This window comes from Haliotis rufescens, unplaced genomic scaffold (genome assembly GCF_023055435.1).
Source record: "Haliotis rufescens isolate VD_foot unplaced genomic scaffold, xgHalRufe1.0.p SCAF_14, whole genome shotgun sequence".
NCBI classification, from domain to species: domain Eukaryota; kingdom Metazoa; phylum Mollusca; class Gastropoda; order Lepetellida; family Haliotidae; genus Haliotis; species Haliotis rufescens.
The window spans coordinates 37,342,552-37,368,325 of record NW_025963824.1 but is presented as its reverse complement, the minus strand read 5'-3'; the positions used below and the strand labels follow the sequence as shown (position 1 = coordinate 37,368,325).

Here is a 25,774-nt window from a genome sequence, read left to right as displayed (position 1 = left end):
TCCAAGATTACATCCATGTTTTCCAACATTACATCCATAGATCCCAACATAACACCTATGCATGCCAACATATCATCCATGTATGCCAACATAACACCTATGTATGCCAACATAACACCCATGTATGCAACATAACACCCATGTATGCAACATAACACCCATGTATGCAACATAATACCAATGTATGCCAACATAACATCCTGTGAGTAAATCCTTAGGTATTGCAAAATCACTAAGGTCATGTTGACATGTTCACAACAAAAGACACTCAAAGGTGGTCGCTGTGGAATGTAGATCGTAAGTATAATGTGTCTCGTGAACCTTCAACGACCTTGAGAGATAAATGTACATGTTGTTTATGTTATCACTGGGTGTATGCCAACAAAACTCCCAAGTATGCCAACATAACATCCATGTATTCCAACATTACATCCATGTTTGCCAACATTACATCCATGTTTGCCAACATTACATCCATGTGTGCCAACATTACATCCATGTATGCCACCATTACATCCATGTATTCCAACATTACATCCATGTTTGCCAACATTACATCCATGTATACCACTATTACATCAATGTATGCCAACATAACATCCATGTATGCCAACATTACATCCATGTATTTCAAAATTACATCCATGCTTTATAACATTACACCCATGTACGCCACCATTACTTCCATGTATTCCAATACTACATTCATGTAATCTAACATTACATCCATGTATGCCAACATAACATCTATGTATTCCAATATTACACCCATGTATGTCACTATTACATACATTTATACCAACATTACACCCATGTATGCCAACATTACATACACGTGTGCCAACATTACATCCATGTATTCCAACATTACATCCATGTATTACATCATAACACCCATGTATTCAAGCATTACATCCATGTATGGCAACATTATATCCATGTATGCCAACATTACATCCATGTATGCAAACATCACATCCATGTTTGCCAACATTATATCCATGTATGCCACCATCTCATCCATGTATTCCAACATTACACAAATGTATTCCAACATTTTATCCATGTATGGCAACATTACATTCATGTAATCTAACATTACATCCATGTATGCCAACATAACATCGATGTATTCCAATATTACACTCATGTATGTCACTATTACATACATTTATACCAACATTACAACCTTGTTTGCCAACATTACATACAGGTATGCCAACATTACATACAGGTGTGCCAACGTTACATCCATGTATTCCAACATTACATCCATGTATTACAACATAACACCCATGTATTCAAACATTACATCCATGTATGCCAACATTACATCCATGTATGACAATATTACACCAATGTATGCCAACATAACACTCTTGCATGCCAACATAATACTTATGCATCCAACATACCACCCATGCATGCCAAAATAACATCCATGTATGACAATATTACACCAATGTATGCCAACATAACACTCTTGCATGCCAACATAATACTCATGCATCCAACATACCACCCATGCATGCCAAAATAACATCCATGTATGCCAACATAACACCCATGTATTCCAACATTACATCCATGTATGCCAACATAACATCCATGTATTCCAATATTACACCATTTTATGTCACTATTACATACATTTATACCAACATTACACCCATGTATGCCAACATTACATACAGGTATGCCAACATTACATACACATGTGCCAACATTACATCCATGTATTCCAACATTACATCCATGTATTACAGCATAACACCATTGTATTCCAACATTACATCCATGGATGGCAACATTACATCCATGTATGCCAACATTACATCCATGTATGCAAACATCACATCCATGTTTGCCAAAATTACATCCATGTATGCCAACCATTACATCCATGTATTCCAACATTACATCCATGTATTACATCATAACACCCATGTATTCAAACATTACATCCATGTATGGCAACATTATATCCATGTATGCCAACATTACATCCATGTATGCAAACATCACATCCATGTTTGCCAACATTATATCCATGTATGCCACCATCTCATCCATGTATTCCAACATTACACAAATGTATTCCAACATTTTATCCATGTATGGCAACATTACATTCATGTAATCTAACATTACATCCATGTATGCCAACATAACATCGATGTATTCCAATATTACACTCATGTATGTCACTATTACATACATTTATACCAACATTACAACCTTGTTTGCCAACATTACATACAGGTATGCCAACATTACATACAGGTGTGCCAACGTTACATCCATGTATTCCAACATTACATCCATGTATTACAACATAACACCCATGTATTCAAACATTACATCCATGTATGCCAACATTACATCCATGTATGACAATATTACACCAATGTATGCCAACATAACACTCTTGCATGCCAACATAATACTTATGCATCCAACATACCACCCATGCATGCCAAAATAACATCCATGTATGACAATATTACACCAATGTATGCCAACATAACACTCTTGCATGCCAACATAATACTCATGCATCCAACATACCACCCATGCATGCCAAAATAACATCCATGTATGCCAACATAACACCCATGTATTCCAACATTACATCCATGTATGCCAACATAACATCCATGTATTCCAATATTACACCATTTTATGTCACTATTACATACATTTATACCAACATTACACCCATGTATGCCAACATTACATACAGGTATGCCAACATTACATACACATGTGCCAACATTACATCCATGTATTCCAACATTACATCCATGTATTACAGCATAACACCATTGTATTCCAACATTACATCCATGGATGGCAACATTACATCCATGTATGCCAACATTACATCCATGTATGCAAACATCACATCCATGTTTGCCAAAATTACATCCATGTATGCCAACCATTACATCCATGTATTCAAACATTACACAAATGTATTCCAACATTTTATCCATGTATGGCAACATTACATCCATGTGTGCCAAGATTACATCCTTGTATACCACCATTACACCCATGTTTGCCACCATTTCATCCATGTATGCTTCCATTTCATCCATGTATGCCACCATTACATACATGTATGCCAACATAACTTCTATGTATGCCAACATAACATCCCTGTAAACCAACATGACACGCATGTATGGAACATAACACCCATGCATGCCAACAGAACATCCATGTATGTCAACATGACACCCATCCATGCCAACAGAACATCCATGCATGCAAACATAACACCCATGTATCCAACATAACACCCATCTATGCGCACATAACACCCATGTATGCAATATAACAAGCATGAATGCAACATAACACCCATTTATGCCAATATAACACCCTTGAATGCCAACATAACACCCATATAAGCAACATAAAACCCATGTATCCAATATAACATCCATGTATGGCAACATAATTCCCATGTTTGCCAACATAACACCCATGTATGCCACATAATACCAATTCATCCAAACATATCATCCATGTATGCCAACATAATGCCCATGTATGCCAACATAACACCAATGTATCCAACATAATGCCCATCCATGCGCACATAACATCCATGTATGCAATATAACACTCATGAATGCAGCAAAGGACCCATTTATGCCAACATAATTCGCATGTATGCCAACATAACACTCATGTATGCCACATAATGTCAATGCATCCAAACATAACACTCATGCATGGCAACATAATTTCCATGCGTGCAACCATAACAGGCATGTATGCAACATAATTCCCATGTATCCAACATAATACCAATGCATCCAAACATATCATCCATGTATGCCAACATAATGCCCATTGATGCCAATATAACACCCATGCATGCCAACATAACACGCATGTATGAATCATAACAGTCATGTATGCCAACATAACACCCTTGCATGCTAACATAACACCCATGTATGCCAATATTACACCTATGTATGCAACATAACACCCATGTATGCATCATAACACGCATGTATGCATCATAACAGTCATGTATGCCAACATAACACCCTTGCATGCCAACATAACATCAATGTATGCCAATATTACACCTATGCATGCAATATTGCTTCCCTGTATGCCAACATAAGATCCATGTATGCCACCATTACATCCATGTATTCCAACATTACATCCATGTTTGCCAACATTACATCCATGTTTGCCAACATTACATCCATGTATGCCACCATTACATCCATGTATTCCAACATTACATCCATTTTTGCTAACATTACATCCATGTATACCACTATTACATCCATGCATTCCAAGATTACATCTATGTTTTCCAACATTACATCCATAGATCCCAACATAACACCTATGCATGCCAACATATCATCCATGTATGCCAACATAACATCCATGTATGCCTACATAACATCCATGTATGCCAATATAACACCCATGTATGCAACATAACATAAATGCATTGTTACAACCCTTAATGTAAAAATTAGTCTTAATGTAAAAATATTTTACATTAAGAGTTACGGGTTCACCCTTATTACAACTCTTAATATAAAAAGTAGTCTTAATGCCAAAAAATTACATTAAGGGTTGAAGTGATAGACAATATTTCTTTTACATTAAGGGTTATCACTATGAAATAATACTTATCGAACTTTCATGAAGCTTCGCAGATTTAATTGATCGTTACTTTGTCTAGATGTGCATTTTTAGATCCCCTCTCTACAATGACAACCTGGTTGTTATATTCGGTGAGTGAGTGAGTGAGTGAGTGAGTTTGGTTTTTCGCCGCTTATTGCAATATTCCAGCAATATCACGGCGGGGGACACCAGGAATGTTATATTCGGGCTCCATAAAAGGGTTTATGACCCCTAACCCATTTAACCGATTTTTATCAAACTTGCTGTTTTACATAGGTTATTTTTCGATGCTCTGTAAGGCAAGGTTACTATCCTAATACCGTAACGAAGGAAAGGAGGACTCAGCCCAAGCAGATCAGACCAAGTTGTAGATGATGTTGGGTTGTTAAAATGGTCCATTAACAGAGTTTGAGCAATAAAATAATGGAAATTTTGTCAGTTATGACATATGACTATTCATATTGATAATAGGGTTTTGCGATGACAGTAGTGTATTAAACCTCAGAATATTTGGAAAGATGTAAAAACTTTGCTTCAGATGGCTATAACATAGAAAAAAAAGAAGTGATGTTCATTTTCGATAAGGTTTAGGTTACAAACTTTACATTTTCTAAATTCACGAGGAATATTGAACTGAACCCCAAACGAGTCCTGATTTTATTTACTGTTATACTTCTCAAATAGTTCTCACATGAAATGGATGTTTAAAACTGTGCATAATAAGCCATTTGGTGTTTTTCGCATAAATTACCATGCCAAACAAAAAAAGGTTTTAACCGCTGACGTAACATATTTAAAAACGCGGTTTTATTACCACATGTTTGAAAGTATCAGACATCACCAAATCCTCATCTGAAAGTAACAAATTTATGTTTCGTTACCCAATTTACGTGGCCTTGTTCATCGTACAACTGCAGCATATTGTAACATTTTGGGGGTATATGAGATTCCTGCATGTTATAAATAGCCAATATTTGACACATTTTAAGTTACAGTGAGGCGAGTATGGTTTCAAGGAATGTATGCTAATTAACAGGGCCATGAACACCTTTCTTGCCTCAACTGGAGTGTTATTTAAGCATTCGATCACAGTAATCTATTGCTAAAATACAAGCCAAGATAACTGTATCCAGTAACTACTTTATACGCATTTCCATCTTAATACCATGTTTTCATAACCTGATAAACCTCCCCTATTTTTGAAAAACAACTATTTTTGTTTTTAATAGATTGACTGGCATTTCCCATATACAACCGTCATCATGTAAGATATTCAACTTAATTTTTACACAGTAAGGTCTTCTCCTAATAGAAGTAGAAAAATATAAATAAATTCCGGATGAAATTTAACACCAAAACGACAGTTTTGTTCCATTTTGTAACCTATTCGTTTATGAAAATAACTGAAACAAAAAGGAACAAAGCATACACCCTTGACCCACACCCATGAAGCAACACATATACCAGATACTCTGTTGTTTGAACGAACACAGGCCTTTACATTACTGTACAAGGATTGTAACATTTTACCCATTTTAGCACTCAAACCCTGTTTGAACAATGGCTTCCAGAGATGTCGTCAAGCCAGTTGATTTATTATGTTTCTATGCACTGATGCTTTCAAAAAGTTCGGATCTGGTAATTGTGTCAGTACTTGCACATAACCATGACCTGTCACTATATCCTCCACCTCACCAAGATTATTCTGAATACCAATTGGTTCAGAATTCAGCGACGAGAAATAGTCTTCCAGTCTTGTATATCAATAGGGTTGGGTCGTTGCGGTCGTCCAGACATACGTCCAGACATACGTTTTATGAAATGTTTAGAGTCAGCGCTGCTGCATTTTCTCGGTCACTACTTTTACATTGTGCAAACTGGTCCTTCTTGACTTCCATACAGTTATCTGTATTCATTGCAAACTTTGTTTTACTTAATAAGGTATGAGTTATCTTTTGTTATTTCTGAACGCATTTACATAATGGCGCCGTTCATATTTTTTTACCGAGACATTCATCATCATTGGGGAACATGTCACTCGATGCCAAACCATAATCTATCACACTACACCCTAAATGCACAATAGGAGGCACGGGTGGTCTTGTCGTCTAAGGCGCCGCAATTCGCTGTGCAGAGTTGCGTCCCTTGGGTACACCTGAAACCTCTGATTGTAGGTTCGAATCCGGTTCGCCCCGGTTATGTTAATAGGTTTATCAGCACCACAACCGTGCTCGTGGGTTTCACCGAGGTTTTAAACGTCTGAGGCCTGCATCACTTCGGGCTTTCCTCCCACATTAAACTGACATTAAGCCGTGATATAACTGGAATACTGTTAAAAATGGCGTTAAATCCACTCGCTCACTGAATGCCCCATAAATGTTCAGTCACCGATTTCATAGTCAGTTCCAAATCTTTCATTCACAATATGTTTGTTCAGAATTAAAGACATTTCCAAAAGAAGTAAATTATCACATGAATATCTTTCCATTTCAAATTGTGTAAAACATCTATTAAGTAATTATTACTTTTAACATGGTGAATAACATCGTTCTCCACATAGTCCCGCGTCACACCGGTTATACTGTTCATGTACAATGGACCCGTGAAGATCCGGGGTAGAATAGGTCTTCAGCAACCCATTCTTGCCATAACAGGCGACTATGCTTGTCGTAAGAGGCGACTAACGGGATCGGGTGGTCAGACTCGCTTACTTAGTTGATGCATGTCCTCATATCCCAAATGCGTGGAACGATGCTCATGATGTCGACCACTGGATTGTCTGGTCAAGACTCGATTATTTACAGACCATCGTCATGTAGCTAGCATATTGTTGAGTGCGGCATTAAACAACAGGCAAACAAACAAACAAACCCAAGTACAATGACAGAAACAGCTTAATGTTCTTCCAGTGTACTCAATAAAAAATACAACAAAATCTCTACCCCATTTTGTCTATCTTTGTTATTATTACCAGCTTGATCTCTCTGGCTGGATATATGCCACTGAAACCAAACATACTTTTATCCAACAGAATAGTAATAGCATGCTACCTGTAGCGAAAATCAATAACACGTCTTACCAGTGAATATTTTATCAAAGGTATTCCTCCCGAATACCTCCCGAACTTGGATCTTTTAGGAATTACGCTTATTACTAATACTTGCAAGAAACCGAGCAAAAACAATAAAAAATGTGAACAAACCAAACGTATCCTATATTTCAAATCAAACTTTGTTTATAAGAATATTTTACATTAAGGGGCGAGATGTACGATATTAACCCTCAATGTAAACACATATTTTTTACATCAAGGGTTGCGGGTTGTTACTCTTAATGTAAAAACGTAACCCTTAATGTGTTTTTTTTTTTACCTTAAGAGTAATTTTTACATTAAGGGTTGTATCAATGCATGCCCACATAACACCTATCCATGCCAACATAAAATCCATGTGTGCCAACATAACACCCCTGCATGCCAACATAACATGCATGTATGCCAACTTAACACCCATGTATCCAACATAATACCCATTCATGCCAACATAACATCCATGTATGCCAACATAACACTCATGCATGCCAACATAACACCTCATGCATGCCAAGATAACATCCTTATAAACCAACTTAACAAGCATGAATGAAACATATCACCGATGCATGCCAACATTACAACCATGCATGCTACATAACACCTAAGTATGAAAAAATAACACCCATCAAAACCAACATGACACAATATATGCAACACAACACCATTGCATGCCAAGATTACATCCATGTATACCAACAAAACACCAATGCATGCCAACATAACAACCATGCATGCCAACATAACACCCATGCATGCCAATATAACAACCATGTATGCCAACATAACATGCATGTAAACCAACATGACACGCAGGTATGCAACATAACATCCATCTATGTCAGCATAACGCCTAGTATGCTATCATAACACCCATGTATGCCAACATAACTCCCATGTACGAAACATAACACTCATATATCCAATAAAACACCAATATATACCAACTTAACACTCATGCATGGCAACATAACTTCCATGTATGCCAACATTACACCCATGTATGCCACATTACACCTAAGTATGCCAACATAACACCCATGCGTGCCAACATAACAGGCATGTATGCAACATAACACCCATGTATACAACATAACACCAATGCATCCCAACATATCAACCATGTATGCCAACATAATACCCACGTATGCCAACATTACACCCATGCATGCCAACATAACATCCATGTAAACCAAAATAACACCCCTGTATGCCAACATAACACGCATGTGTCCAATATAACATCCATCTATGTAACATAACACCAATGTAAACCAAAATGACATCCATGTATGCAAACATAACACCCATGCGTGCCAACATAAAAGGCATGTATGCAACATAACACCCATGTATACAACATAACACCAATGCATCCCATCATATCAACCATGTATGCCAACATAACACCCACGTATGCCAACATTACACCCATGCATGCCAACATAACATCCATGTAAACCAAAATAACACCCCTGTATGCCAACATAACACGCATGTGTCCAATATAACATCCATCTAAGTAACATAACACCAATGTAAACCAAAATGACATCCATGTATGTCAACATAACACCCATGTATGCCAATATAACTCCTATGCATGCCCACATAACACGCAAGTATGCAACATAACATCCATGTATGCCAACATAACATCCATGTATGCCAACATAACTCCCATGCATGCCAACATAACACGTATGTAACCAACAAAACATCAATGTATGCCAACATAACATCCATGTTTGCCAACATAACACCAATGCATGCCAACATAACATCCAAATAATCCAACTTAACACGCATGAATGAAACGTATCACCCATGCATGTCAACAAAACGACCATGCATGCTACATAACACCTAAGTATGCCAACATAACCCCCTTGTTGACAAACATGGCACATATGTATGCAACATAACACCCATGCATGCCAACATTACATCCATGTATGCCAACATAACATCCATGTATGCCAACATAACATCCATATATGCGAAAAAACATCCATGTATGCCAACATAACATCCATGTATGCCAAGATAAATCCTGTGTATGCCTACATAGCATGCATGTATGCAACATAGCACCCGTGTATCCAACATAACACCCATGCATGCCAACATAACATCCATGTATTCCACATAACACACATGTATGCAACAAAACACCCATGTATGACAACATAACATCCATATATGCAAAAAATAACATCCATGAATTGCAATATAACATCCATGTATGCAACATAACATCAATGCATGCCAACATAACACCCATGTATGCCAACATAACACCCATGTATGCCAACATCACAATCATGTATGCAACATAACAGCCATCTATGACAACATTACATCAGTGTATGCCAACATAGCGGCCATGTATACCAATATAACACCCATGTATGCCAACATAACACTCAAGCATGCCAACATAACACCCATGTATGCCAACATAACACCCATCTATTTCAACATAACATCTTTACATGCGAAAATAACACCCATGTATGCCAACACAACACCCATGTATGCCAAACATAACACCCATGTATGCCAAGATAACATCCATGTATGCCAACATAACACCCATGTATCAAACATAACACCCATGTAGGCCAACATAACACTCAAGTATGCCAACATAACATCCATATATGCGAAAAAACATCCATGTATGTCAATATAACACCCAAGTATGCAACATAACACCAAGTACAAAACAGAACCAGGATTTACAGTTATCGCTTTTCTCATTTTTTTCACATACAATGATTCAGATGTACCAACCTTGTTCTTTCTGCAAAAGATTTCACAATACCAATGTTGTCCACCACAAGCAATGTATATTTTTATAGGCAACTTAATGTTACCATTGTACAGAAGTCCATGTTGATTTGTTTTTGCATCAGAAAGTTTATTCAACAGCACTGTTGATTTCATTATACTTTATCTTCTGCCAGTTCAAAAATGTTTCTGCAAGATTAAGAAAGTTTGAAAATACTTAGTGTGACACTTGCCCAAGGATATATTATCTGCTAACTGCTGTGTGCGAATCACTAGGTATTGCTAAATCACTGAGGTCGTGTTGACCTCTTCACAACAAAAGAATCTCAAGCGTGGTCGCTATGAAACATGTTGTTTATGTTATTGCTGGGTGATTATGAGACTGTATTCTGTAATACCTTCACCCTTGAACGGGTTCCATTGTGGCAGTGGGGTCTCTCCTTACTGTAGCACGTGAACATAGGGTCATACTTGGCGTGTAAGAGAGGGTCTGTTTCAAATATATTATCTACTTTACATTCAAATCTGCACTTCGAAATCAGCACATGAAGCCATCATTATTGATCTCACGAAAGAAAAGTTGTCAATCGATATAGCGATCCTCATAACCATCGAGTCGATAGCCGAAAATATATTTTCCATCCGAAAATGTGTTAAAAAATAAAGAACATATAATTGAATATGAGATCTAATGGAGGAAGGATAATTAATAAGGTGTCTGTAAGCATTTCGACAACACAAGGGGAATCTACTTTTAGTTCATACTTCAGTTGGAAGTTTTTTTCCCCTCAACATATTTATCAACGCGCGTTGAGCAATTTCCGATATATGTTTGAGAAGAAATGCCATTCATTCATTCATTCATTAAGGCACAGTGACGTAAAACTTATTGAGGACATCTGACAAATGACACTTCCAGGGTTTCAGGAAAATGCATGGTCTTGCTGAACGTTTCTTAGGGCAGCGCATGCTTACTCTTTTCGCGAACACCTGGTGTCATCACTTATTTTCAGTGATACACGCATATACCAATATTCCGCCTTTTACGCCCAGTGGAATCTTTTTTCGGAACTCCACAAAATGGTCAAGCAGCATATTTTGGTGCATTCCTAGGGAAATGGTTAACAAACTAAGGGAAGGGGTAAAATGTCTGTGGTTGATTTCACCATCTTTGAGAAGGTTACATTTGCGGGTATTGGTAACTATGTATTTATGGCAAGCAGATATTAGATGTAAATGTAGAACATGTTTTAAGAACATGGACGGCTTAGTCGCTAATATAAGCTGAAACGCTGTATACATTAAATACTAACGAAGTAATATAATCTTCAAATAGAGAAACGCAATGCGGATATTTTTGGCCATAAAAGCAACATTAGCGGACTTAGAGGGGCGAGATGAAGAGATCTAATGTGTTATAGGTTCAGTGACAAATTTCCTGGATGAAACACGTACAAAGTGGCCATGGAGCTGTACGCATGGACGGTATTAAGGTGCAGGGTCGGCCCGGCATCTGCGTCAATCGAACAGTGACAGTTCAATAATATGCCAAGATTAACAGAGGTGCAAAGAAACAACGTCATAGGCCGCTTGCAGGCAGCGGAATCCCGATCAGCTGTAGCCAGGGTTTTCAAGGTAGCACCCAGCACCATCACAAGGCTATGGGATCGGTTTCAACAGCATGGGTCAACACGTGATTTGCCAAGGTCGGGATGACAAAGACTAACCAAGATCCCCGCCCAAGATCGTTACATATGACTGCGCCACCAACGTGAAAGGGCGACCACAGCCACCTCAACTGCATTCCAAATACCCGGACTGCGCAGAATCTCCGACCAGAGTACAACCCCCTTTAAGAGCAGCAGGTCACGAGCAGGACGTCCTGTTCGACGCGTCATATTGAGTCGACAACACCGTCAACAACAACTGTATTGGTGTCATCAACACAGGGTATGGCCTCAACTGCGATGGAGAGCTGTTTGGTTCAGCGACGAATCAAGATTTCACCTCCCTCGAGGGATGGAAGTGCACGGGTCTACAGACATCGGCGTACAGGAAGTAGATAGGTTTGATGGTTGTAGCGTTATGACGTGGGCGGCTATCTCTCACCATGGCAGGACAGGTTTGGTCCATATCCAGAGCAATCTTACGGCTAAAGGATACAACAACGAAATCCTCCAAATTGCAGCCAATGGGAACGGTGTATTCCAACAGGACAATGCTCGACCGCATACATCACGGATCACAAGAGCCTGTCTACACAACAACAACGTTGATGTTCTCCCCTGGCCCTCCAGATCCCCGGATTTGAACCCGATAGAGCACCTGTGAGGTCAATTGGATAGACGGTTACGCCGACGTCAACCACAACCCCAGACGCTGCAACAGTTGGCTTTTACGATGCAGACCGAGTGGGCTACCATTCCCCATGATGTGGTTCGCCTATTCGTCTCATCCATGGGCAGCAGATGTCATGCCGCTATTGATTCCAACGGGGGACAAACGCGTTATTGATGGTAAATGATCTTCAACTTGGACGTTTCCTATGTACCGATATCTGAGATGACTACAATCACAAACTGTTCCCTCCACAACATTTTGGCTTAATACCTGGTACGGTTCCTCGTATAAATGTATTTTCCTACCTCACACAAATCTGGCTTTGCGTTTCTTTTTTGTAAGAGTATATAAGTTGACATGTTGTACACACCAAATACTGATACGTTAATATAAGCTCACGTGCAGCATACGACACCCAATGGCGCGTTAATATGAGCTAGCACGCTGTAAATAACGAAAAAAGACACGTTAATATAAGCTGACACTCCCTGTACACCAAATCGGCGTTAACCCCAATTCAATCACGCAGGCACGTGTAAAACTTCCTTGTCGTGTTGATAGAGTTAGCTGAGGCCTGGTAAGAATACAATCGGTGTTTTTTGTTCCATTTCTTCTGTAACATGGATTCTCGAGGAATGGGTTGTGCTCACCTGTGATCGACTGTATTCATTCTCAAGGCCTTCCCGTTGCTCGTTTTCCCGAGGAATGTATTTCCTGACAAAGTTTCATGCACTTGCCTCAGACATGCACTGACCTGAAATATCTCCCCGTTGAAACTACAGCCCTTCTTTAATTATGAGGTTCTATTTTTATTTGTACATCGAGACGAACAGTCAATCACTGTACTTTCATTCGCATTCGGGTACCTACCAAAAGCCCCCCTCCTACCCCCCCCCCCACTCCCCCCCCCCCCCCACCCCACCCCCCGTACTTCGCACCTACGTGCCTGTGTTAGACGCGACAATTTGATGCACATTGCCAAAAGCAGACAAACGGCAAGGCAAAATGATATATCCATTACACTGACCAATGCATTATTCATTTCATGCGATATTATTTCTGTTGGAAATGCTAGTTGCTAACATGTCGTGGAGTACACTGATAACAATCGAGAGGTGATTGTAGTTCGTTGGTAAACTCCACAGTCCATATCCAAGCTGTATCAGGGTAGCCTTTATATAATGGTATTCTCTGATGGTATTTGTGTTGGGACTCAAACCCGGCTTATCAGTTTGACGAGCCATAACTTTATACATTAGACTACCCCACCAACATAATTAGAAACAGATAAACTTCAAGAAATGTGTTATTTTTAAACATTTGATTATGCCAGGTTTGCATGCATGAGCGTGTTCTCCACGGTTTGTGTGTGGGGTGTTTAACGCTTCACTCAGCAATATTCTAGCAATGTGACAGTGGGGTACAATATGAGAAGCACTTTGCTGGTGTTCACGCCCTGGACATTGCTGGAATATTGCTAAAAGAGACATAAACCCCACTCTCTCCCCAGCAGCTTGAGGCGATGTCTAACAAAAAAGCCGTTGTAGTTTTTACCCTCTATATGGAATGTGTGTAGGTCGAGTCACATCATCGGAATCCGATGTTTCTTCTTCTTGACATATAGATGGCCGCCCCAGTCCCCAATACGCCCCCAACAATCACCATGGCGACACTCACGCCCACCACGACACCTGGAAGGAATAGGTACATAAGCTCTAAAGGTCACAAGACTAAGTTTATCCCACCTTAATTAAAAAGGAGTATATTATTAAACATGTTTTTTCTTCAACAGAATCAGCAAACGCACTATCGTGATTTTCTGGTTCATCGATCACATGATTGTCTGGATTGTTTACAGACCATCGTCACTTTACAGGAGTTCTGCTATGCGGCGGCAGACAGCTAATACTTCCTATTTTACGCAAATTGTGTGACTGGCCAGTTCCACAGGTAAGGCAGGACATTCTTACCTCCTCGCGAACACCTGGTGTCACCACTGATTTTCAAGGATCCATTAATATAACTATCACATATATTTGTCCTTTTACACCAAATGGAGAATGTTTCGGCGGATAATCGAGAACATAGGTTCTCTTGCGTTGTCGTTTCAGAAAACCTCCAGTGCCTTCATCCTTTTCTTCTACACTCGGGTTAAATCTCACGAACAGGGATGCTATGATATACCCATGATTGTTATTATATACTTTCCATTGATATTGTAACACATGAATGTATCTTGCTAGAAATTTAGTTTACATTTGAAGACAATGAGTAAAATATCTGTTGCTGGCGTGCATGTACTTGTAACAGGCGTTCTGAACAGCATTGAGATTTATCAGCGTCTCTGAAGACTTGTGATACAAATAAGGAAGTTGCACCTCCGACTCGCGGAAATATAAAGAAAAACATTTCACTTTTCGGTTTGCACCATTCCACATGCCATTACATTGTCTTCAAATTTGAACTAAATTTCTAGAAAGATACATTCACATGCGTGCAAGAATAGGTCTTCCGCAACCCATGCTTGTCTCCCCTCGTGAACATCCGTGTCAGAATAGGTCTTCAGCAACCCATGCTTGTCAGCCACCGTGAATATCCGGGTTAGGAAAGTTATTCAGCAACCCATGCTTGTCTCTCCCCGTGAAGATCCGTGTAAGAATAGGTCTTCAGCAACCCATGCTTGTCTTCCCCCATTAAGATCCGGGTTAGAAAAGGTATTCAGCAACCCATGTTTGTCTCAAACCGTGAATATCCGTGTAGGAATAGGTCTTCAGCAACTCATGCTTGTCTGCCACCGTGAATATCCGGGTTAGGAAAGTTATTCAGCAACCCATGCTTGTCTCTCCCCGTGAAGATCCGTGTAAGAATAGGTCTTCAGCAACCCATGCTTGTCTTCCCCCATTAAGATCCGGGTTAGAAAAGGTATTCAACAACCCATGCTTGTCTCAAACCGTGAATATCCGTGTAGGAATAGGTCTTCAGCAACCCATGCTTGTCTCCCCCGTGAAGATTCAGGTTAGGAAATGTCTTCAGCAACCCATACTGTTCTCTCCCCGTGAATATCCGTGTAAGAATAGGTCTTCAGCAACCCATGCTTGTCTCCCCTCGTAAGATCCGTTTACAAATAGGATTTCAGCAAACCATGCTTGTCTCTACCCGTGAATATCCAGGGTAGAATAGGTCTTCGGCAGTCCATGCTTGTCTCCCCCCGTGAACATCAAGGGTAGAATTGGTCTTCAGCAACCCATGCTTGTCTCTCCCCGTGAAGATCCGTGTAAGAATAGGTCTTCAGCAAACCATGCTTGTCTCAAACCGTGAATATCCATGTAAGAATAGGTCGTCAGCAACCCATGCTTGTCTCCGCTCGTAAGATCCTTGTAAGAATAGATCTTCAGCAACCCATACTTGTCTCCCACCGTGAAGATCCCTGGTAGAATTGGTCCTCAGCAACCCATGATTCTCTCGCACCGTGGAAATCTGTGTAAGAATAGGTCTTCAGCAACCCATAGTTGTCTGCCACCCTTAAGATCCGGGTTAGAATAGGTCTTCAGCAACCCATGCCTGTCGCTACCCATGAAGATCCGTGTAAGAATAGGTCTTCAGCAACCCATGCTTGTCTCTCCCAATGAAGATGCGCGTTAAAATAGGTCTTCAGCAACCCATGCTTGCTGTAAAAGGCGACAATGCTGTCGGAAGAGGCGTATCCCAATTGTGCGGATCGATGCTCATGCTATCAATCACTGGATTGTCTAGTCACGACTCCTCTAGCTGGAATATTGCTGAGTGCGGCGTTTAACAACAAACACACAAACAAACAAAACTTATCAGGTCTTACGAGAAAAAAGTAAAACGCCATAACTGGAATCAGGTCTTACCATGAAAAAGTAAAAGTGTTTATCATGCAAAGACAAGTAACGTCAAAGACAATGGTCAATATCCGTGATAAGTTTATAAGTCCATTTCCTAAGGTTCAAGGAAAGTGTGTTGGAAGTTTCTGATAAATATTGTTTAAAATTAAAGGACGAAAAAAAACGTCACCTCAAATATATCTTCAATGTATTTTCAACCAATGTCAAAACACATTTTAATATAGATTAAAACGTATCGGCAAAACGCAATTTATGCATTCCTTTCACTGACATGCGCAGAATGCATGTGCTGGTTGTGATAATGCCCTTATTGCTAGGAAACAGGCATAACCCCTGGATAAATACCCGTATACAAATCTGGTTTAAAACAGGGGTGAACTCAGGCCCATGTTGCTGAGGTAATGGGCTGTTCAAGAAGGACGATACTCGAGGTTAGTCAGCCGGTTTAGGCAGACAGGTGGAACAACAGACAGGCCTTAGAACGGTGGACCCCGAGTTACAACCCTCAAGAAGACCGCCATTAACGACTGCTTCACCTTAGGAACAGATACCTCACAGTGACGACATCGGTAGAACATGCCCTTTGTCATCCCATCAACAGAAAGACTGTGTCCAGACGACTTCGTCACTATGGTTTGAAAGCCTACCGACGGTTCAAGGGCATGACGTTATCGCGTGAACATCGACGTCAGAGAATGAGGTGGACGAGGAATATCGAGCTTATTTACCGGCGGCCAGGGAAATTGAACCATACGGTGGTTGCAGTGTGACTGTCTCTCTGGTGCGGAGACATGAAGACGGATCTGGTTGTCAATGATGGCATCTTACCGCTGCACGCTACATCAGTGAAGTGTTAACACCAGTTGTACTGCCATTTCTCTCCAACTCACCCACATACAGCCCACATTACCAGAACATTGTTCAACGCCAACAACGTGAACCTACTTCCTTAGGCGGCAAGATCTCTCAACAGGTCTCGAACATCTGTGGGACCACCTGGGACGACAGATTAGGCAACCTCAGCCACGCCATGAGACAGGAGTGGCGTTAGCTAAGGCATTGAAGGCAGAATGCCATCTGATCCCTGACCTCGCAATTAGACGACGATCTTTCTCTGATCGGCACCGTTTCACAGCCGGCATCGAAGCTGGGAGAGGTCACGCCAGATATTGACTGGATGGCTGCTTTTTCTATCATTTTGAAAGTGGCGGTTCATTTTTATATTAGACAGTTCACCTTCTATGCAAAACATATCGATAAACCACTGGATTTGTCAGTGTTTATGCAAACATTTTGTAAATTACCCAGTTTTCAAATACAACAATAACCATTATAAAACATAGCTTTGTTATTTTGTGGCATTGAAAATAGGTGACGTTTCTCATGTCCTTGAGTTTAATATCGAGTTTAATAATTAAAAATATTAGTTGGCCTTGACTGACAATGTAAGCCAGAGGAAGAGTGAAATTGGTGAGGGCTAACATTCTTAATTCAAAATATCGGAGTTGGTTTTGTCCTTTACAACTTCAAAAACGTCCAATATTGTGGTTATTCCAATATTGTGGTCATAGTATCACTTTTTCTGACACAATCGCGATATTGTCCAATAATGTGAACACAGATCACATCACATATCGCTGATGCTATAAACTGCCTTCAGGCAATCAGAAACGTAAAAGACATTTTTTTATAAATTTATTTAACAAAGAAATCTTTAAATGAGAAGAAAATCAAAAAGAATGCAACTCAACACATTGTTTCACATTTAACCGCTCTTGATTTATACTACTTAAAGTTTGCTAAGGATCTAGTTTTGATGATATATATAAAAATAATATCATGCAACAAATTAACATTGTAATATCCCTGTACACAATGATTGGATTATCCCTAAAGTATCTCATGTACAGAGGCATGCAGTCATTTGCAAGATGTGCACGAGGTGCTTAAAAACGAGCGTTTATTCGTATCGTGACAGAATCTTTGCACATCATTATCAGAGAGCACATCAACATTTGCTACTAGGTTTGCAACAACCGAATTCACTTATGCCCCCTCAAAGAAGTCGCTTGACAACCAAAGAATTAGGCAGATACCAGCTGCAGATACCAAGCGACATCGAACAGAGTTCTACCACACAGCAGGAAGACATTATCACTTCGTGACTGCCACCACAGTCAGGAATGATCTGCGGAACGCCAGTGGCTTTAACGTTTCTACTCAAACAGTGCACAATCGTCTCCGTGAGGCTGGTCTCCGTTCACTGAGGGCATGCATTCCCATGCAACTGACTCGACATCACAGACAGTGACATTTGGATTGGGCTGAAGACCACGTCAGTTGGATAGACCGAGACTGGGCTTCAGTACTTTTCACTGATGAATCGATATACTGTCTAGACTTCACAGATCCTTACGCCCGAAGGTGAGAAAGATTTCAGGATTCCAAAATAGATGAACATGACAGAGATGGAGGGCACTGAGTCATGACTTAGGGTGTGATCAATAGGGCTGGAAGAACGGATTGTCTTGTCCTACAGCAGAGCACGATGACATGTTTCCGCAACAGGTACGACATTTTGGGTGTGTACGTGAGACCGTATGCTGATGCAATCATGAATGATAACGTACGACCTCATTGTGACATGGTCCCTGATGCCAACTTAGAGCAGGAGTCGTTGTCCATATTGAGGTGCTAGTGTTAACGAGCTGCAGATCACTCTCTCGCGATGCCCTGTCCTTCTGGCAACACCACAGAAACTCGGCAGTGTTCGTACTGAAGAGTGGACCAATCTTCCCTTGGCAACCATCCAGACACTTGAGAGTGGTTTTATGCTGCTTTGAGCATTATTCCAGCAATATCACGACGGGGACACCTGAAAAGGGCTTCACACATTGTCCTAATGTTGGGAATCGAACGCAGGTCTTCAGCGTGCCGAGATAACGCTTCAACCACTAGGCTACCCGACCACCCCAGGGAGCATGAGAAGCGGTGTAATATGGGTCGCATTCACGGTACTGTACTTTTTGTTAGAATGATTGTGTTTTTCAGTTTTACTCTCATTTTGACGAGTGATCTGATCTGATGTCACGTGACTTTTGTTTATTAAACATGTCTTAACGCAATATGGTTGTTGGCTATTTCAACACAATTGGGGCATTTACCTTTTTAAAGTAATGATACTTAGCAAACTTGGAGTAAAATGCGGTAGCCTCATATGGACGTCGCAATGTTATTGCAATAATCTTGGACGCGACGTTAAACCCCATTTCACCTCACCTCACCTCGTATGGACGTTTTTTTTCCTGAATAGCAAAAATAGTAGATAGAGGTGACTACATAGTGTTTCTATGGCATATGTTTATAATAAGACACACGTCCAGAACAGATTATATAACAGAAGTGCTCAAACCTTCCGCGGCAGATATTGCCAGAAGGGGTCTATCAAATACATGTCTAAAGTAAGACCACGGCAAAATGGCAATAAGGTAAAGGCGAAAATGAAAGGGTAGCCAAATTACTATCCCATGGCATAGTTCCAATACATGAAAAACAGTTATGTATTACATTATCTTGCTGTTATTTATACATACCTAGGTTACAAAGCATGGTGAATAATTTCAAAACAAAATTCGCAAAAGCCAAGCAGTGAACAAGACTAACGGCTGTTGTAACGTGAAGACAAACCTAATTCCATTACGCGGCTTTCCATACTACATCCAGACACCAATTTATCTACAGACGTTTCTCAGTAATAAAATGGAGGTGAACCAAGCATAAATCACATGTTCCTCTGTGATCTAGTGGATACAACATCTGCAGGGAGTGTATAAGGTCAGTGGTTCGATCCCCTGACCGCACCATACCAAAAGTTGCTACCCTGCCTGGGGCTCGGCCTTAACGGATTATATGACATGCCCTGGTTGGTTCATAGTCACTGTGTCAGAGTGGGGTATTCTAGCACTATAGAACCGACATTAGTCCGGACAGGTATACGTACAAACACACACACGCACTCGTGAATGCTTTCATGCACATGGATATATACATATATGTAAGTACAAAGGTGGGGGAGGGGAGGGTCTGGTTTGAAACATAGTTGTTTTCAGAATTTTCGGGAACAATATTTTTTTTTAGATATAAACCCAGCCCCAAATGGTGCTTATTTCAATCCTCATTCAAAGACCATGAGTCGTCTGACGCTCTTTGCAATCTTCGAATGAGGATCATTGCTCGATTGTACCCAGAACAAATGAAATCTCGACCTCAAAGTCTGGATCTGCATAAACAAAAATCGTTTCTGTTGAATATATAATAAGTAACGTATACGTAAACGTAGTGACCAAAACTATATGATTGAATCAATGAAAATCTATCTTTGACAGATCTTTATAATACAGCTACCATTACGAAAATTGGTTTAATGAAGCGATCTTGCTCATTACCCATCGGTAAGCAGTTCCAAGGTAACCAGTGTCACCATTTTCAACTTTCTCTCGTATCTGCTTCCGAACTTCTTCATGTTGCATTTCTACCCTCATACGGTCATGTTCTTCCCTAATGGTTTTCTGAAGATCTTGCAGGTTCTGAACTTCTCTCCTCATGTTTTCCTCTGAGACTGCCTCCTTTTGTTCAGCCACCCGATTCTCTTCTTCTTCATTTTGCAGCAGTGCTAAGGCTTTTAGTCGTTCTCTCAACTGATTTCCTTCATTTTTTGCTTCCTCTGATCTTTTTTTGTTTTGTTGAAGTTGTTTCTCCAATTCTTGCATTTTAAGATGCTGTCTCTGTAACATTTCTTCATAGGCAGCAGCTTCTTGCTTGAGTGTCTCCTCGAGCTGCTTCTCCCTCTTCTCTTCAAGTTTTTCCTTCTTCTCAGCTTCTCGAAGCTCAGCCTCACACCTCTCATACATCTCGTTTGTGTAGCACCGGCCGCCGTTGTAACCAACCATGCTTTTTACAATGACTATCAGGTCTTTGGCAAATTTCTCCTTCTCTGCATCCGTCCCCCTGTTGTTGACAGCAATACAGCGACGACTTACATCAAATAGAAACTTCTTCAGTGTCACTGGGCAATCACCTAGATAGTTGTCAAGGGTATCATTATCCGCTTCCAAGTCATCTTTTCAAGTAAATACAATAATCACAAATCGTTTTGATTCTTCTCCAAAGCAGCGCAGGAACCTTTCAAGTGTATTTTTGTCTTCTTCAGTGAACCTTCCTACCCTCACGATGAAAAGAATGGCGTGTATTCCAGGAGATGACATGCCTATACATTTCATTATCTCTTCCTTTATGTCGTCGTGTGATTTTACTGTGTCACAAAAACCTGGGACATCAACAAGCTGCAAGTCGTCACCAAAGCGCTTAAAGGAATGTTGTTTACATTTCTTTGTAACAGACATTGCTCTTGCCAATGCGGTGAATATCTTCGTCACCGTTCCGGCTCCGGCTCCGGCTCCAGCTATTGTATTCCCTGTTTCACTTTTACCAACTCCAGTCTTTCCTACAAGTACCATTCGAATTTCCCCGTCTAAGAAGCGGGAACGTTTCCCTGTGAAAGAGAATGCAAACAGTCTTACACCCACTACTCAACGGATTATGAATTACATCATTTTGTCAGTTGAACTTCAGTCAAATGCAAATGCGGGAGATTGCCTATTTCTGTTTAAGTTTTAATTTTCAGGGTAATTATTATGTGCCATAAATATGATCACAATGTCTGTCGGTTAGATCAATTTCATAGGAAATATATTTGCATCGTTTCAAAAGAGAACAAAATACTTAATATTGCTGTGTCTGATAGCAAAACGACACGAGTGCCACAATTATTGCAGCAGTAAGATACTATTGACATGATTGCAAGGCTCGCTTGTTTTATTCAGCCTGACTACCCGATTAATCAATGATTAGCAAACAGGTCCGACTCCTTGATCGATTAACTAGTTCAAATCAAAATATCAACACCAGAGATCAATAAGTCTTCCAATACAGTTTCGTAAAATGACTTAAAAGACAGAACATCTGCCGTGACACCAGGTTTTCGCTTAAAGGGTAAACATGGCTTGCCCACCCAACGAGTAGCATCTATCACTGTTGTCATAAAAAAACCGGTGTTAGTTTGTATGTTGTTTGCAAGTAATATAATGTTGGTGACACATGATGACACAGCCCCAACCCCCACCCCCACCCCAACCCCCACCCCGACCCCCCCCCCCCCACCCCGACCCCCCACCCCCCCACCCCACCCTCCACATGGTTTCCCCATAGCAAGCAGCTCATTCAGTTTCCACCCAGTTTTCTTGAACACATGTCTGCATAGGGAAGTACCTTTGTCAGCCATTGTGACGTGTATGCCTGTTAAACAATCTGAAATGAAAAGACAGTTTCTGCAAGTATGATTTTGTGCTTATAGAGGGTGTAATCGTGACATATGATTGGAACTGAAAACATTGTTTCAGCCTTCATGAGATAAGCGTATTTGACAAAAAACATCAAATAGCCTTTTATTGCATACATGTTGAACCTAAAATAAGTAAAATGCCTCCTTTTTGGACATGCCAACAGCTGGTCACAAAAGATGGGAAGGTTCATTAATACGCGCATACAATACACAGGAACAATAATAATAATAATAATTACTACAGATTTATAAAGCGCTGGTATCTAGTTCGAAGAACTGCTCAAAAGCGCTTCATTAGAGTCTACACAAAAAAGAGACATTACACACCTAGGAAAACACAAAGCCTCAATACTCTAAGAAAGATTTGGTGAAAAGATAGGTTTTGAGTCTTGATCGGAACAAAGTAGGACTGTCAATGTTCCTAATATCCAATGGCAGCCTATTCCATAGCTCAGGGCACATAATGCCACAGAACAGTGGCCCGCTTAGTGGGAAATATTTGCTACAAAACTCAAACAAGAACAAAACAGACAGCATGATGTGAGTTTATTGTAACATGAAGATAAAAAGAAAGATTTGAGATAAAAGTCTCACATGGTCACATATCACTGTCATACATTGTGTATGTCTTGATATATCGCAAAGATCAACGAAGGGCGAGGTTTGGTTTATTTCACGATAAAACATTGCTGTCATGACGTCATTTCTAGAGATTGATGAGGCTCACAACTTGATAATGTCGTAAATTGGACGACAATATGTACTAAAGGGTAGTGAGTTGTTTCCCTCAGATAAGGGGACGCAAAGGCCAAACGATCGCGTCAAAGACCGGGAGATCTATGAAAATCTCGTTCGGAGAAGAGGTAAAGATAATAAACGTGAGGAATGTGGGAATATGCGGGAAATACTCAACCCCATGTTCATAAAATGGACTTGCCCGACACTGACGAGATCGACTGCGTCCTTCATGGTTTATTCTCCCTGCTGTTTTTTTAATGTACGACAAATAACTCCACATCACCGTTTATTTCTTAAAAGAGCCTACTAGTCATGCGAATTTGGATATATCTACCAACAACTCTGAGATCGGTATCCAGTTAAACCTTATACTGTGTTACAATAAAATGCCAAGATTCCAAAAAACAATTTCGTCACTAAACTGTTTTCTTTCAATTTTCAATGTGTTCAATTGAAACGTTGGGGTTTCAAAAACATCTTCACGTGGATTGATTCAATGGTGTGTGTGCCGTGGTAAATCATAACATATGGTTTACACCTTTACAAAAGTGTAACAGTATATATCAGCAGAAGAGAATGAACGACACTTACCAGCCGTTACCAAACGCTGCCAGAGCCCACTCCTAGCTGTAATGCCCCGCAGTACGCCAGCCGCTGGCTTTCAGATGCAACTTGTCACGTGAGCAGACTAGGTGAGCCCACCTCATACTGTATACGTGTACTTAATATGTCTGTGCAATCCAAACAAATGTGAGACAACACGTGGAGTCCTACTGGCGACAAGAAGAGATAAGAAATTCATTTTCTTTAGCAACGACGTTGAGCCTATAATCTCATTTACGGGTCTGTACAAAGATAATTTTTTAATTTTATTGAAATAAACTTGCAAATATTCCATCTGAAATTTATATGACAAACTGTTTTGTTAATGTTCTGTAGACAGATAATTGGCTGTTTGGTTGACTTTAATGCAGTTGATATATGGTGTTGCTTACATTGGGTTATGTTTAGTCTTTTAGCAGTTGTTATTATATTGGCATATATATATATAGTTGTTTGGGGTTTTGATAAGAAAATAGTAGGCCCAACTTGTTTGAATTAGTGCATAAACAGTAATTAATGCACTAAAGTCCTTGGTAATAGGAGCCGAATGAGCGAATCCAATACTGAAATGCTACACCACAATGGAGTTTTCTTGTATAGTTTGTCCTTGTGGTCTAGTACCACCTATTATATTTATAGATTAAAGCCTTTTTAATATAATTATTCCAACGCATCTCGTTCAGCACAGAAGAACTTGAAGGGTGTTTTTGCCCTTGTAGCACGGTTTGTATCAGACACATTTCAGCTGACATTTCAACAACCTTTACTCCTAACTATTCCCCAAAACATTCATGTACCGGCGCACACACATCCAAGGGTTAATGCAACACAAGAATTTATACTCACATACCTTTACGACGCCTTATCATCGCAGGAGATACAACTTATAGGCCAGGCAAGAAAGACTCGTCACGCAGTGACTTTCAAACCCACGCACTCCTTTACATGTGTTGAAGATATCTTTTAAAAATCTTCGAGCCTGTCATGCGTTTGTAACATGTCGAGATTCATAAGTTTGATTCTTTACCAAACATATCAGACCATGAAGTCATGTTTGTGTCATGATGGACAAATACCGGAACCTATATGACTAATTAAGCATCTCTATTAATAACAAGGCGACGACAGCATCGAAACAATCACCCACATAACATCTCTCTATCGATTTCCTTTGAGTCTGAGACTTTCTGTAACCATCTCACATTGAAGATCTCTCGACAGTAACCATCAGTTTACAGGTTGAATTTGTTATGACACGAGGGATGACTT

At 40.1% G+C, this 25,774-nt stretch overlaps 1 pseudogene; it reads right to left on the bottom strand.

The window, feature by feature from the left end:
- Nucleotides 1-18,543: 18,543 nt before the first annotated feature.
- LOC124150280 overlaps nucleotides 18,544-25,774 on the bottom strand; it is a 73,281-nt pseudogene continuing 66,050 nt past the window's right edge.